The 17574-nt window shown below is 33.1% G+C and overlaps 1 protein-coding gene across 3 annotated transcripts in view; it reads right to left on the reverse strand.

Moving 5' to 3' along the window:
• LOC129743868 (uncharacterized) overlaps positions 1-15552 on the reverse strand; it is an 87851-nt gene extending 72299 nt beyond the window's left edge. For 2 of the 3 annotated variants that reach the window (XR_008736708.1, XM_055736083.1), the window contains exons 1-2: positions 15245-15552; positions 6581-7067 (exon numbers count right to left, since the gene is read on the reverse strand). The gene's annotated coding sequence lies outside the window, so the exon portion shown is untranslated. The remainder of the gene's footprint in view (positions 1-6580; positions 7068-15244) is intronic. The other variant, XM_055736084.1, reaches the window with a different exon arrangement.
• Between the last annotated feature and the right edge of the window lie 2022 nt (positions 15553-17574).

A 17574-nucleotide genomic window follows, 5' to 3' on the forward strand; every position in this document is an offset into this window, starting at 1 on the left:
TACATTTTCTTAAACTCAACTCAAGTAACACAGATTTAGACAACCAGCATTAGAAACTTTATTATGATATTTTAATATATTTTTAATTTTAGTAAAGAGTTTACTATATATAGGGGAAAATTGCTTGATCCCCTTTTCTTATTTCCATCATATCTTTTTCGAAAAAATCAAGCAAATCGCCTTCTTTGGCATTTACTTACAGAGTGTAACTTCAAGGCAAAAATCTACGAAAATCCAAAGATAAAAGGTCCGTTGACTATTTTTTTCCATACATATTGGTTCTCATTTCAGAGTTGTAAGTATCAGAAAAGAAGATTCTAAAAGTTTGTATACTACCCTATAGTCATTGCATACTTTAAGGCGCAATTATCTGGTTTTAGATAAATATAGTATTTTGAGTCCTTTTTCACAGATAAGTACTGGATAAACATTAGTTATTTGACAAATATTAGTAATTTCGTGATAACCAATGATCACGATCCATTCAAAAGAAATATAGATTTTTTTTGGATCAATTAAACCCAAAACATACATTTTGGAAAACTTTTTCTTAAAACTAAATCGAAGGTCTACTCTTGCTTTGAAAATATTGCATTATCAAGTTCATATTATACTCTAACGATGGACATATTGAATAAATATTTATTTTATAATTTTTTCATGTGGGAAACATTTTAAAGTGATACAAAAAGATTTTCAAATCACATGTTGTTAAATTTTCCAAAAAAAGTGCAATAACACGAAAAACATAACTTCAATTTTTTTTTGTGATAATAGGTTTGTTGTTTTGTTCTTTTAAGCAAATTTTTCTAAAACGTTTGATATTTGTAAGACATTTCGGTTTTGAGATTTAACGAAGGAATCAAGTATCTTCATTCTCCCCTACTATTTGAGATGTATAGAAAGAATTGTGGATGCTCTATTAAAACTCCGATAAAAAAAAATAAACTAAGAAGTTTGCTCCAAGCAATTTTTGCATGTTTAAATGTATAAAACCTTAATAAAATTAGGTGGCAGTTCTCGATCTAGATGTCAAAAATGAACACGCTCATGCTAAATTGCACATATTTGAATTGGAATGACCATTTTTACACATTTTTGATAAGTCTTGTGTGTTGTTTTTGAGTTAAATTATAAAAAAAATGGAATACTTCAAACCACCGGAAGTGGTTTGAATATTTCTGCGGGATGAGTATTGAGTGAGTTTATCTGTGAAAAAAGATGTTGCTTGACGCCATCATTAGTTAATCCTAGATGGCGGCGTCCGCTTCTCTTTTCAAAGCTGTAAATAACCTACTGAAAATTTCATGAAACATCCACAATATGGGTATTGGGTGAAAGGGCTAAACGAGTAGAAGTCGAATTTTGTTATCTGACACCATCTCAAAATCCAAGATGGCGGCATCCGCTCAACCTTGAAAATGCTTTAAATTACTGACATTCGCATAAAACTCTCGGAATATGGGTATTGAATAGTTGGAAGGGCTTAGCGAGTAGAATTCGAATTTCGCAATCTGATGCTGTCTTGGAAACCAAAAGGGCGATCTTAGATTAACTTTAAAATGCTCTGTATTACTGGAAATCGCACAATAATGGTAAAAGGGCTCAACGAGTACAAGTCGGATCTCGCTATCTGACACCAACTTGTAATCTTTTATTTTTAAACCTGTACTACTGATAATCTTATAAAACCCCCATAATATGGGAATATGTTGAAAGCGCTAACTATAAGAAGGCTATCTTCAAATCCAAGATGGCGGCTTTGCTTAACTTCAAAAAGCTGTAAATCACTGAAAATCGTATGAAGCTTCCACTATATGGGTAGATATTGGGTAAAAAGGCGAAACGAGTAGAAGTCGAATTTTGCTAACGGACGCCATCTTGAAATCCAGGATGTTGGCTTGTGCTTAGCTTCAAAATGCTTTGAATTATTGAAAATCGTATGAAACAACCACCGTGCATGGTGAAAGGGCTCAACGACTCTTTGAAGTTAGTGGTTCCTCATGTTTCCTGATCGTAGTTAGTTTTTTTTTGCTATTGTTCTCTCAATTATTTTCTTGTTTTACAGTTTTTCAATTAGATTTTTGACCATTTACAGCATTTTAAAGATTAGCGGTGCTAACCATCTTGGATGGCGTCAAACAATCAAATTCGACGATTCCCTTTTTTATTTGATTTAGGTAAAAAGTTTTTCCCGATTTACTATACTAATGATTATCAATTCAGAAATAAGTAACTCATCTTACGCGAGTAATTGGTTGGCTTGCGAGAGAAACGTCAAATTTAGGCTATTTGTATGGCCCTCAAAAAATCGTTATTAAACTAAACAACCATTTTTATGAACATAATAAAGCTTATGAGAATTGTTGCTTTCAAAATCGATGAGCGCAAAATGATGCAACGTTGATGGATTCACAATGTCAGGTTTTTGAAAATAATATTTCAGGCCTATTATCAACAATTCCATTATGTTTGCGATGTCATTTTTTCATGTATTAAAATTATATACATTGAATTTCATTGAATTTATCGCGAATCATTTTGAATAACTTATGACATTTTTTTTAAAATTATCCCAAAGTTGGTTTACATGCATGAATATTCGATTTGTTTTTGAAAAACTTGTTATTATCTTTTTTTCATCAAAAGCTAAAAGTCATTTCCAGACACAGAAGGCCTTGGTGGAATAAGCAGAAAAATTTGTTTCTCCTGCCAAAAATTTCTAAAATTTAATAAATTTAATTACTACAAAGTGTGGAAAAACTGAAAGATCGTGTAAAATTCAGTGAGCATCGTAAGCAACCTGTTACCGGTCAGTATTGACCATTCTCACAACGATCCGGATTTGTGGAAATCTCCGGAAGAAGCCAAAGAAGAGGTAACCTTACTTCCATCCGGTGGAAGCTCTATCATTTATAACAGGATGAATTTATTTTTTGACTTTTCCCATAATAGGTTGTCAACTATCATGAAATACAAGTTTATTAAATCTTTTTTTTTTGCATTTTTCCTTTAGTCATTTCCATTTTTCTATCATTTCAAGCATTTATTGTATTCTTTCAAAGGCAATATTCAGTGCAATATTATTGTCAAAAGAGTAATATTGGGGCTTTGCTTTTGTTATGATTACCTACCTTTTTAACTATCATTTTGAGATTCTAAATATAATATACCAAGTTTATAAAGCAAAGAAAAATTTGTAAGAGGTGTGTTTGCAATTAATGTGTTTCTATGCATCGAATCGGGACGAACATTCATACATGGGAATTTTACAGGCGAATAACCATTGATTCCTGTTTTTGTAATTATACATCAGACCGAACTGGACGAAAATTCGTACTCGGCTGTTCTTTTCGACAATCAATAAAATGCATATTTTGAATTTCAATTTGATGGATAAGCGAAAAGCTCGTTCATAAAAAAAATGATTAATATTTTATGCAATATTGTCGGAAAAATGCATGACAATTACCGTTTAAACATGAAACACTTATCACATATTAAAAGTTTAAAGCGATACGGAGTTTTTACGGGATCAACTAGTCTACTAAATAAAATCATTTTTCACTAAGTTTTTGTATTTATATTATCTTTCGATCATTACAAAATCTTGTATCAAAAATCAGTACCAACCTATATTTAAAAGTCTTCAAAGGTTGTGGAAAGGGGGGATGATTTGAATTTGGAGCCATGATAGTGATATATAGAAAATACGACACGGTTTTGCATTTTTTTGTAATTTTTGTTTTTTTAAGATCATGAAGTAAGGACCTTAAAAATTTATACAGCTAGGAAACTCATAAAGTTTGATATTTCGTTAAAATGAAAGTGTTACTTTTTCTATATTATATTATTTTCTATATTATATTAAAAGATATGTGGTTTGAATTGATGTTTTGTAATAAAAATGCAATATTTGGTTCGAGATTGTTGCTGTTCTAGTTTTCTTGAATGCTTACTTCTCATGCACTGCAAACAAAATTAAATCTTTATTCGAACACAGAATTTCCTCAGCGTTAGTTATGTTTGTTAATAACTTTTTATCGGCCTTATCGGTGAAAAGTAGTGTCCTTTTTAGTTAGAACATATTAAGATTATGAAATTTTATAGATGGTTAGAAAGTTAGAAAAAATGGAACATGGTAAAAATGAGAAGGTAGAATTCTATTTAGAAGCATTAGGGGAGATGGGGGCATAATGGCCACCTTAAGGAAACCGCTTATTTAACCATAGAGAACAGCTGTAATATGTGAATTACATCATTGTTTCGTGTTCAGACACTCAAATAGTCTATTGCCTAATTGGATGAAACTTGAAAACGTAGATAAAAACGTTTAAAAATGCATTTTAAAAATGCAAGCTGAAAACCAGTCACTGTAGGGGCATAATGAGAAACCCCCCGAGGCAGTATGAGCACCATTAATGAAGGCATAATGAACGTTTTCTGCCGTGGATTCTAGCAGCAAACTCGACTCGATGAAGTCAACTGAGTAATAGAGCTACAGCTTGACTTGTATCGTCTGACGATTTGGCCTATTGGTAAGATGTCGGAGAGGTAATCAGTAGGCTCGAGTTCGATTCCCGGTCGAGGTGATTTTTTTTCATTTATTTATTTTTTTCATGATCATGATTGCACTAAACGGTGAGGCGTAGATTCATCGAAGCAATAAAAAAATAATCTAGGTCTGTTTATAGAATTCAAAGAATTAACACATGCTCATACATTATTTTTTTTTTTTTTTTTTTTTTTTTTTTTTTTTTTTTTTTTTTTTTTTTTTTTTTTTTTTTTTTTTTTGTTTCGATTATAGTCGTTTTACCATCATTATGGCATTCGCGACTTTATCAACGTTGCAGTTGGCGGATCGTTATTGAAAAACTATCCGGTACAACTGCGTTCGATGTTTACTCTTGGGCTCGAACTCGCGAACATCGGCTCAGGAGGCAACAGACTTGCCAACTGAGCTATATCACAAGCCCGCTCATACATTATGTTTCTGGTGTTTTGTTTGACGGATGATGCTTTGATGCTATTAGCCGTATAATGTAACAATAAAAAAAAAAAAAAAAAAAATCAATCATGAATGGTATGTGCAAAAAAAATCCCCTCAAACAGGAATCGAACTAGAGTCTACTGATTACCTCTTCGACACCTTACCAATAGGCCAAATCGACAGACAAAACAAGCCAAGCTGTAGCTCTATTATTCAGTTGGCTTCATCGAATTGAATTCGCTGCTAGATTCCCCGGCAGAAAATGCTCATTATGCCTTCATTGATAGTGCTCTGTTCGCCTCTAGTGAACAAATTAAAGTAAAAAAGCGTTTTAAAATTGATTAAAGTGAAAAATCAAAAATTTTATGATGTTGAAAATTGAAAAACAATGTGTAGATCATGTTGCAGTGCGTACATTTCAGATCAAGATGATTTAAAGGTCATAAAAGCTTATTTGGTGGTGCTCAAAAATTTTAATATTTTCGTCACTTGAGAACCTAGCTGGTTATTAATTAATATTTCTGTAAAGATGAAAAGGATATTTCTTTTTTGGTGAAAAATTAATACTATGGGTAGTACGAAACAAGTCCTTATGAAAATTTGTTTAAGAAAATACGTACTTATGTAGAAAAAAAGAGTGCTCATTATGCCCTGGGTGCTCGTTATGCCCTCATCTCCCCTACCATCCAATACCAATTTTTTGTACGCGTTCACCCTCTCCCTTTTATAACATCAAAGATCGTTAAGATGAAATCAAGACCATATCCAATAATTTTTATCTGAATCCGTTAACATCGTTAACATTCATTTACGGAAAAATAGAGCTATTGATCACACAAACTGATAATATTTTGTAAATAAGAAAAAAACTGTTCAAATCTACTTTAATTTGGCAACAATTTTTGAAATTCCGTGAAGAACAAGTCCAGAAAATGGCAATGACCTGACAAAATTGGGAATATTAGGACATTTTAATCTCTCCTATCTCAATTCGTGTATTGGGGATAACAGAAGAACAAGTCTATTTATGAGTATACACTTAAAGAGATAATTGATCTTGAAAGTGAACTTTTTTATGACATATGAAGATATTTAAATTACACTATTGATTAAAGAAATATCTGTTACTTAAATGTTACTCTGTTACTTAAATGTTTCCGTGAGTGACAATTTTTTCGGATAAAAAATGGTTTTTTCATAATGTTTTTTTTTGTTATAACAATGAATTTAAGGATTTAGAGAAGTAAGTGCTACATCGTTTAGGTTGACAACAGAAAATAGAGAATGACTTATTTCGTTTAAGCTGGGATTGGATTTTAAGCTTTAATACCATTGCACTTTTTCGCCTTTCGCTCAAAATTTGAATAGAAGTGCTATCAGAAAAATATATTTGTTTCTCTGCATTTATCTTCGGTGTACAAAACTTTTTGGCCGTTGCACCGAAAAACAAATTGAATACCACCAATCATAGTCACGTTTTTATTTCCCGGTTCCATTTTGGAACGCTTTTATCAGTTCTAGGTTTTTTATTTCGTTGGAAGAAAAATCGAGCCAAATTTATTGCGATTGTTTGGTGCAACTTTTACCTACCTTTTCCCGTTTGTATGTTTGCTCCAATGGATAAAACAAAACGTCAGCCACACCGGTTGTAGGGTTTTTCCCAAAATCACAAGATGAAACTTTGTTTTGCTGCGCGGTATTTTTTCCAGTATAAACGAGAGCAAAAACAAGTACGATTCCAATGCTAACGATTCCAGCAGCTAGTTTGTCCTGAATCAGCAACAACGGGCACAAATGAACACGTTTCAGCAAACCATAATAACAACCGACGTCTATTTCCCTGACGTCATTGAAAACTTTTTACCACGTGTGCTTGACTCCATTCAGCTCGATCCTTTTCAATTGTAGTTATTGTGATGGCTCTTCTCTACACGGGAATGAAGATAACATCTCTCGTAAGGATACTGGCTGCTAATTCCGCATCACATCACACTAGAGCTAGATACATTATTGCAGCACTATTTTCATTAACCTACATTTTTCCGAATTCCATTACACCTTTCTTTCGATACGGCTTCTTCGCACAGAAAAAAAAACAGGGTGGAACAAGGAAAACAAATGAGTCGTCAGTCTGTTTTCGTTTTGCCGGCTCGTTCTAGGAAGTACATTTAATCCCAATCAAATTGACATTCGAACCGACATCAGCCGCCATCACAGACAGGCACTAAGTATCACACCCGACGATGTCACATGTGTGTCTATTTCCCGTAAGTGTGAGGTTTCACTTTTGCCCTGTCTTCTCTATTAGCACCGAGACAACCGAAACGGTGGAATCGGATTATTCCAATAAATTTAGCTGAAAGCTTCGATTGGGGTCCTCGAAGGACTTCAGACTGTTACAATCACTTTCTACCGAAGATTATGGAATACACTATGGGAGACATTTTGCGGCATGTTCAAGTGGCCGGATGAGAAAATAGGATAGAAGAGTTCTTTAATAAGAAAAAAGAGAAGGGATAAGTTTTCCATTGAGGAAAAGTTTTATAAGAGGAAGTTATTATCTTGCATTAATTTTAGTTGAATCTTATAAGGTTCAGCTTTAAAATTATTACCTGATGACCAGAATAACCGTAAAATTTGTTTAAGTATGCTCATAAATAAAGGGAAAATATAGTGTTTAAATGATGAACATATAAAAAAAGTAGTTTTCTCAACAAAGTTCTTCGCTTAAAAAAGTCATACTGTGGAAAATTCAATAGATAATATATAGAGCACCAATTGTAGTATCGTTTGCCCAAATATATCCAAAGTGATTAAATGCAGCACCCGCCATGCCGGTAGTTGTAGTCTTCATTGTTTCAACTCTAAATTATACATACCTTCACTTTTTCCTAATTGTTTTTGCGTAACTCGGCAATTTTTGACGGTCGCCATGGAAAGATAATACAGGCATCTATTTCGTACACGACTACCAAGCGCCTTTTAATGCGTATTTACAAAATTTTGCCAAATTTACAGAATTTTACAAAACATTTAGGAATTTGAAAAAAAGCCAAAATTTATCCGAAAATCTTAAAAACCAATTACATATCTGGGGTTTTCAATAAACATGAACTTATTATTTGTCATAGTTTTTTTTTTTTGAAAAAGTCCAATGTCCAAATTTGGTCTTTGAAGAGAATTCCTCATTATCCTTTTTGGAGTTTTTGACAAAATGTGAAAATAGAGGCCTGAGTGTTGTCAAAAAAAAATGTAAGTTTTAGCCTGAGTCATTTTCAATAAATTTTTGTTTAAATTAGAGAAAGTTAATATGATAAAATTTTATTTTCTCCAATGAGTTTTGCTGCGCTATTGGAGAATTGTAAATTGAATTATCATTTCTGATGGGATATGGCACTAACAGTGCTTGTTATATCCTTAAATCGACTTGTGAATGTTATTTTGATGTCAGTAAGTGATACATAATGATAGTAGATTACATTAAACATGACTGCATTTTGTTTTATTCTGGCGACATCTTTTGAGCCATTATGAAAAAGTTCCTAGCTTTTGAGGTTGAAAGCTTTGGAAAAAATTAAAAGTTTTTCATTGCATATGGGTATGACAATTTGCGCCGGGGGTTCTTTGATTTTCCCCAAAATTGAAAAATTAGTTCATTCAAAGGCCTAAATAAATACGTTTTTTTTTTCAAATTTCTAACATTTTTATTTTTTGACTTAGATTCGGATATATTTTTTTGTTAATACAATAAAACCACATTTTAAAGCTACATTCCTCTGTTATTTTTCAACGGAAATCATAAAATAGCACATCAAAACTCATTGAGGTTTTATCAGCATTTAATTAAAATACTTAAAATCAAAATGAAATAAGCCAGTTTTGCTGCAAACGCTTTAAGAACGAGTGGTTTTTACTTGCTTATATTAGTACTTTTGTTCCGACGTTGTTAGAAGCGCGCGGTACCTATGTACATACGTGAGTGCAGTTGGTCGACGATTGTTTGTTTTCGATGCAGAAAAAGAAATTTTTCTTTCATTACTTCTTGGATAACTCTTAAAAAAGGACTAGGGTTGCTAGCGAATCGGGAATACTAGATTTTTTTTCACCGAGAAACCAGGAAAAAAACGAGAATACCGGCACCTCACCGGAAAAATTGCCGTAATTGAAATTTTTCTCGGAATTTCAAAAAAATATTAAAATTATTACTAAATTTGAGAATAGTTTTTGACAGTCTCGATAAAGATTCGTCTCATAAACGTTTATTTTCGCAGTGCTGCATTTACAAGCGTAACTCAAATATTTAAATTTAATAATGAAACTATTATTAAAAATACTAAACACAAAACTAACTACAGTCGAACCTGGATAAGTGAGAGTCTAAAGGACTGCACTTTTTTTCTCGCTTAAAGAGGTTTCTAAATTAACCAGATTCTCGATTCTAGAGGGTCAGTATCATAAGAATGCATTAAAATGATCTAGAAATGCAACTATTCAATGTGTATTTGGTAAAAATCCAGTGGTTTATAAGAAACCATGCATCAGTTCCAAGTTTTCTCTATCGAGTTTTAATATGGAACTATGGATATTTGTTCTTTGGCAACACCATATCAATTTGTTAACAAAACTTCAATTCAAAGGTTTTTTTTTCTCTTATTTCATTGGTCTAGTCTTTAAAATGACTCTAGCTAATGTGACATTAAGTACTTTCACTTGAAGAGTTTTAAAATAATTTTTCCGACCGGGATGATTTTAAGGTTATGTAATGGTTTTTCGGTCTTAGCTTAGCTTAGCTTAGCTTAGCTTGATTGACTACTCACATCCACCTTTCAACTCTGGAACCCGAAATACTTCATCTTGAATTTATTTATCATTAGGTGATTACATTTTCGCTTTCACATTACTTTTAATGCATTTCGAACTCCATTGTCGCAGGCGTGGCTCAGTAGAACGAATTCCACATCGCCAATGGTTGCTACTCCGTGATTGACCGAGGCCATCAGTTTTGCTCAAAGGTCAAAAGAACGGTGCTTGGGATTAGCAGCTCATCCTCAGTGCACAAAACAGATGCTCTCTCTTTAAACGTCAATAACGGCGCCGGCCACTTCCTAGTAGTCAATGGATAGATTGGAAAAGGTAGAAAGGGATGAAATATCAATTTTGTGCTTTAGGACCGAGGTTACCTCTGCATCCTAGCAAAATAATTTAAAGTTGGAGGTTTGGGAGAAAAGGACATGAACAGGATACACTTTTGACTAGTGTAATGATGTGACAAACCAAATCCTATACATTGTACTACGCTCGTGTTCTTCCCTAACGATACTTAAAAGTTTGAAAATGCGTTATGTTTTTATACTATTAACTTCCATTAATGAAGAATCCAATTGAAGAAAAAATGATATCAGTGTAGAAAAAATCTTTTAATAAAACAATTGTGACTGTCTTACTTTTCTTTAACCATCAACATACTAAATATAATCTAAACATAAACAAGTATGTTTATCTTTTTAAATATTTTCAAAATTTTTTTTACTTCATAAAAATCTTACTATTTTGTTATCAAATAAATTTATTATCCTTTAAGGATTTAGCCAAATTTCAAAATTATGGATTCCAGGATTTATGATCCTACAAAAATTGGAATTCCAATAAAAACTGCAACTTTCTGCCAGTATTTAACTTCCGAAAATGCACTTTAACGCCGATGAATTCAGTAGTTTATTCAAAGTCAATTTCGTAACAGAAAAAAAATTATGTAGATTAACATGTAACTGCATATAATAAATATTACGGTCGATAATCAGAAACATAACTAAACGAATAACTCAAATCGATAAACCCGACGAAAATGAAGTCAAAATTTTTCATTAGAAGCTAAAATTGTATCACAATTTGGGAACTGTGATTTATCAAATTCTAACCTTACTCAAAGACTAAAAATTAAAAAAAAAATACTTAGCTTTGTGCTATCAGGCTGATAGTATCAGATTTTCTTATGAAGAGCATTCCTGGAGGGAAACCATCGGAGTCAAGAATCGGGAACCTAACTGGTAAGAATAATCAAGGATCGATCGCACCAAATTCTTCCATAATTTCCTGGTTGAATATATCGTAGGTTCAGCAGTCCATTCCCTCCGCTTGGTATCCTAAGTCCACAGAGCAGTTGGGAAAACATTTGATCGAGAATTTCTGCAGCTCGCCCGTTTGGGGAATTGGGTATTATTTTTTTCTCTACACCCACACGATTGTTCCTAAAAACTCTTGAAATTTTCGGAGCCTCTGTCAAACACGTCCTTCTTGTAGCGTTGACTACTTAGATCCATTATGTAATGGTTTTTCGGTCTTATCGATAAAGTATTAAAACACTTTTATTTGTGCTTCATCCTGAAGTACAAATAAAAGTGCTGAAAGACAAATAAAAGTGTTTTAATACTTTATCGATAAGACCGAAAAGCCATTACATAACCATGAAGAGTTTTTGTAGTTTGAAAAGCTTGGGACTTGGTGTTTTTTCTCACTTATAGAGGTTCCTCGCTTATCCAGGTTCGACTGTACCAGTTTAGTTGTCGACGTCAAATGATTCAGTGTTCGATATACATGTTTCATAAAATTATTTTATGCAAATAACAAATAATTTGGCAGCGTGAGAACTTTTCAAGCAGGGTTACACCTCTTTTCACCAGAAAATGATATTGGTTTTTCAATGTTGTTGAGTATTTCGTTTAAATTGGCCTGAGGAACGAAGCATTATATCGCAAGTGTTTATTTTTTTATTCTTCCTTCGTTAAACTTTTACTTGAAGTTTCCTCCGCTGGATTATATGTCTTATGTAAAATTGTATCGAAAACAAGCTCCTGTCGAAATCTATGGTCTTTACCCTGATACAAAATAATATCTTACATTCAAACGATTTACATAAGTTCAGCCCTGTCTTATACTCGATTTTCTATATTTTCACGAATCTACCATACCCTACCATACCAAAGCTGCAAAGTTATTCATTGTTTTGTTTTAAAAAAATCACTTTTTTTTCTTAAACATGTCTTTGGATTTGTGCAAAAAGTATAACTGCATTTAGAAAACAACAAAATATTTACCGGCAATCTGATGATTTTAAGTTTTGTAAGACAAATCCCACTCAAGTTGATTTGATATTTTGTTTTGATATATTTTTTACATAATTCAATACAAACTATTAAGTTTTTTTTAGACTCTTTGAAAATTCTAGAAAATTTCACAATGGCTGAAAAGTATAGTTTCAAAATCAATCTAACCAGACTTATTTTAGTTTTTAAATTATTTCTCGAATCTCGCCAATTTCGTTAGATTCATTCACAAAAATCATGAAAACCTGCCAATTTGACACAAAAAGACTACGTGTTAGAAGACGCCGAAGTATTTGTCATGATTTCTAACCGGTTAACAAGTTTTGGGATACAATCGTTTGAAATTTTAGGCATCTACATTGGTTTTTTTAATCTCCATGATTTTATATCATAGAACGAGCATAAAAAATATTGGAAAAATCATCATTTATAACCGGGAAAAAACAGGGGAAAACTTTAAAATTCCAAAACGTATAATCGCTAGCAGCCCTGAAAGAAGTTATTGGCCCACTTTTGTGTCTTCAGATGAAAGTTGCATCTTAAATTGGGCTATACAGTAGTATTTTTTGCAGAATTTTCGGCAATGTTGACGGTGGTTTTAGAAACCATTTCCAACTTTCACAATTTTTCATGTTTAAGGTCATTATTTGAAATTGTTTAAGGTATTTTATTTAAAACCCTGATGAAATTTCATTGCACTTTGATGATTTCCGTTGGAAAATAACAAATTTATGTAGCTCTGAAATATGGTTCTATTTTATTTACAAAAAAATCTAATCGAATCTAAGTCGAAAAATAAAAATGTCTGAAAAAATACATTTGTTTTTAAGTCGTAAAAATGACTTAAAATTTGAATTTTTAGGAACATCGGAAAACCCCCGGCGCAAACTCATCAGATAATAAACAATATACACATATGTAACATTGATTGGCTTAGACATTCTATTTTCGGATTCGAATCTAAGAAAATAGAAAAATAATGAACTTATTTTTAGACCTCAAAATATCTGCTCTGTAAATTTTATGGAGGAATTAGACTTCAATTATCATCACATCCTTTCATTTATATTAAAGGCTTGTCAAATTTAAATCTGACAAAAATTTGTACAAGTAATATCATTGTCCATAGAAAATAATTGCTAGTGGTTTAGAACAATTTTGGCAAAAAATAATAAAAGGAAACATGTGTTGATAGGGAAAATTAATTATCTCCTCTTATGGCGACCGTTACAAAATTTAGATTATCTAAACATGAAATATGAATCCGTATGGAAAAAAAATTCAAGAGAAACAACTTTATTGACCTCTAACTAAGCCACATGTGTTTGCAATTATTTTTCCAATAGTTTTTATTGTATAAATAGTGTGAAAATTAGATAGTTTAAAAAAAATTCTTTCAGAATTTCTGAATAAGTTATTGGTGCATTCTCGGAAACCTTTTGCTGTACTAAAATAAGCTAAAAATATTAAAAAAAAAAGCTTCGAAGACATATGTATATGGACTCGTATGCTTCAGAGAGATAAGGCATCTCCAAGAGGTTTCCTGACGGATTTCTAGGCTGATTTGCAGATCATTATGCCAAAGTGGAATTTCGTAAAGATTGATCATCAATCAATCAAATCAAATCAATCAAACCCTCCCCACCCCCTACACGAAATCCTGAAAGTACTGGTGGGATTTGAAATAATAGACTGAGATAAAAGAAGTTTATAAGAAGCATCACATACTCAATTTCTGTTCGAGTATGGGTCAACTATCCTGAAATGTTCTTATTATGAGAAAAAGGAAAAATGAATAACTTTCAATATTGCATTTTTATGAAACACAATAAGTCAAGTTTGAATTTGACAATATAGAATTTCTGATTCGATGAGCTTAGACAGAGAACTAACACTCACTACATATTAATAGGAAATTTGTAATTGATTCATTAACAAATAAAATACAAACTTTGTTATCCGTTTTTTTTAATTTTTCAAAAGGAAGTCAACACAATCAGGTTCATCAGGTTTATAATATGATTGAAGGAATTTCAAATGAGAAAAATGGGGAAAATTAGAATAATCCAACAATTGCGTTACATTTGTGTGGTAAATTTATCGAAAACGACAATTTTAAAAACATTCAAAAAAGATTTTTTTTATTCTGGAGGATTTTATCACTCGTGTTATCGATGAAAAAATTAAGCATTTCCATTTTTAAAAACTAAATTAGAATAAAGATAGACGACAATGATTCTGTGAACCTTATCCCATCGATTAAAATTTACTCTTCGACATTTCATTGAAATTTTTAGACAAACAGTTTTAGGATTTAAAATCTCAATTCATCGTTGAAAACATAGAAAATTCAATAGCATCAATCGACTTCGCTCAGCAAACAATCCAGAAATGTGCAACATTCATCATCCGTTTATCGGTGACAATTTTTATCTAATCTCCCCATTAGGTACACACGCAATCCACAACAAAAACATTGCCCTACGACTACGACTAATTCGGTCTCTGCGCCTTCAAGTTAGAAAAAAAAAACACTTCGCTCCCCTTTTGGAGCAAGAGAAATTTCGTAGAGTTCTTGGAAGAGAAAGACAATACTAGAGAGAAAATTCCATTTCATCCTTACTCTCTCCCCAGTTAGTGTAGTCTCTTTCCGCCAGGATACATTTAGCTTTAGCCCTTTTTTTCCTTCTTCGTATCGCTGCTGTTCCTGCTCCTTAAAAAGACGCATGAGGACGAGGCACCGGATTTTACGGCCAAGGACGACAATGTCTTGGACGGACTTTTGTCTGTGCAAAAAGTGGAACCTCGTATTCGTAACAGTTTTTTTTGTTGCTTTTCCGTTTTCCCTTTTCCTCCACAGGCAAACAAGTTTCTACATTTATAGAAACTTGTATGTTGATGAAGAGTGTTTTTATCAAGCACTACAACCACCAGCAAATGTCAATCGTATGACTTTTCGGTGGACCCACTACGTAACACTAGGTAATAGTTGAAAGGCAAAATTTTACATCCTTTCGTTTTGGCCACTTTGCTCAGAGACCTCCTTTCAAGTTATTCCTTAGTAACTTTTTGTTTTTAACCTTTTGTGCAAGTCACCTGACCGGTATCGATCCTGACTGCGAAGAAAAAAAAATCCAATTACAACACTCACGGAATTTTCATTGAGGGTTTTCCTCGTCGAGTGGAGCAATAACACTAAATCGAGCCAACACTACCAATCACTAACTTTCATCACACCTCACTAGCATTGGAATTGAAACATTTCCGACCTTCAACCCCCAGGAGTACGATGGTTCCGGATTTTTTCCTCCCTTTCACAGTCCTTAAGCCCGAGCCCAAGGAAACCAATCCCGCGACTTGGAAAATCCCGGCGGCCGAGGCAGAGAAGGGAGCACGAAATTCAACCCGATTTAGCTGAGCTTTCCGCCGTTGTTGGCCCGACTCGAGTGAAAAACTGACTGACTGGCTGGGAGCGAGAAAACATGTCGGGAAAATATGGGACCTGGCTGGCACATCATACCACACACCACGTCAGTCACTCAGCATTGGAGAGAAAATCATTCGGGAAAACTACTGTTTCGAAGTGAGAATGGAAGAGAGCGATTGAGAGGGAGAGAAATATGGGAAATATGCTTGGACCGTTTAGAATGTGGTATTTTATCTCTCTTGGATGTTAGGTTTGGGGTGGATTGGTGGAACAGGATAGTACGATTCTGAAGCAATAGGGGAGGAGCGGGCTATATGCGCCTATTAAGCAGAACACTGATTTAATCAAATATCACGTCGAATATGTGTACAAAAACTATATACACGTGTGCAGGCATCTGTTTTCTATACAATGGAGTAATTTTGATGTTAAAATTTTCTTCTGTTTCCAAGAAAACGATTTTATTGTAAGTGTTGTCTAAAATGCCGAACCTCAACCCGTGCGGGCTAAATGCGCCTATTTATGTTTTGAACAAAATTTCTGTTTTTTGGGCAATATTTCCGTATAATTTCATTGAAACTGCTAGAAAGTAATAATTTCCGTACGACAAAGCAGAATTTTTATAAAAATCTATGTATATTATAATTTTGTGGAATAAAACAAAAGTTAGGGTTGCCATACTATGGAGGCAGTTCATACATGAGAAAAACTTTATCAAATCTGTCTTTAGATCTTCAATTCATTCTTAAGATGTCATTCAGAGCTTAGATTTGAAGGTTCAGTGATAAAAATCATTTATTTATTCTATTAAACCTGTTATTTTAGGATGGAGGCATTTTACAAACATGATGGGGGCATACAAAAACACTCTATTATTCCACTAAATAATCATTATTAAACGTCTTTAAAAGCTGAAATATGTTTGATTTCTTAAGTTCATTTGAGTAAGAAATAAAAACCATCCTAGTTTTTGTTTTCAACTTCTTTACGTATAATTTTTAAAAGTCGAAATATTACATCAAAATGTATAAAAACCTTGTATGATTTTTTAAATTTTTTTGAGTTTATAAATTCATAAAATTCTTTCTTGCCATATGTTCTAAGCGTATCACCCTCAAAATGCATTGGTCAGATAAGCTGTCAAGTCTGCTATTTCGCCAAACAGCCGTAGGGTCATTTAACCCGATAGGCCCATTTAGGAAACCTTTCCCCTACCTACAATGTTGATGTGGAGCATACGCGTTATGTTTCTTATGTTGGTTGATGAATTTGAAATTGATCATACTGATGACTTTTTGAAGCACACGAGGGTGTATGGTAAAAATCAATCGTTTTGTTCAAATTGTAGAACACAAATGTTTAAACACAAATAAAAAACTACCTTACTCATATTATGTGTGTATGTATGTATGTAGTTAAACCCACTGTAGGATAAGGATGACTAACGTTAAGATTTTGAAAAAAATAATTAGAATGATTTTATATTCCAAGTAACTTAAGATTAAATAGAATTTGATAAGTTTTTATTAGCGTGTACTCATCGATGATTAAATTTGTTGATCGTTTTGGAGAGTTGAAAAATCGAGTAACGGAAAAATACAGTTTACTAACAAATTTTCGAGCCGATAGACGCGGTTTGTTTAGTGTCACGTAAAAAAAAAATGATTAGAATCAGACACCCACCAGTGGCTGGGGTCTTCTGCTGACCCGAGTCGGTACGGGGAGTCTCGATCGCACATTCAAATATCGTTCATGCTTAACTTATCAACAATTATCGCAGCACTACCAAGGGGTCCATTACCACTGGCTTGGGACGGGTTTGACTCATCTCTCTACCTTCAAACATTTTCGAAAAAAATAAGGAATCCTGGAAAGGTACCTGAGTAACTCAAGATTCCAAATTTGCCGAGATACTCCGGGTGGCTTGAACCCACATTCCATTGTATATCTGTTTTCCGATCCTTCTATGCCCTGTCAAACCCCCTCCCCTCCACAAATCTCCTTGAATAGAGTTAAGCTATTTTGAATATATGAATATAAAAAAAATATTTACA

This window comes from Uranotaenia lowii, chromosome 2 (genome assembly GCF_029784155.1).
Source record: "Uranotaenia lowii strain MFRU-FL chromosome 2, ASM2978415v1, whole genome shotgun sequence".
NCBI classification, from domain to species: domain Eukaryota; kingdom Metazoa; phylum Arthropoda; class Insecta; order Diptera; family Culicidae; genus Uranotaenia; species Uranotaenia lowii.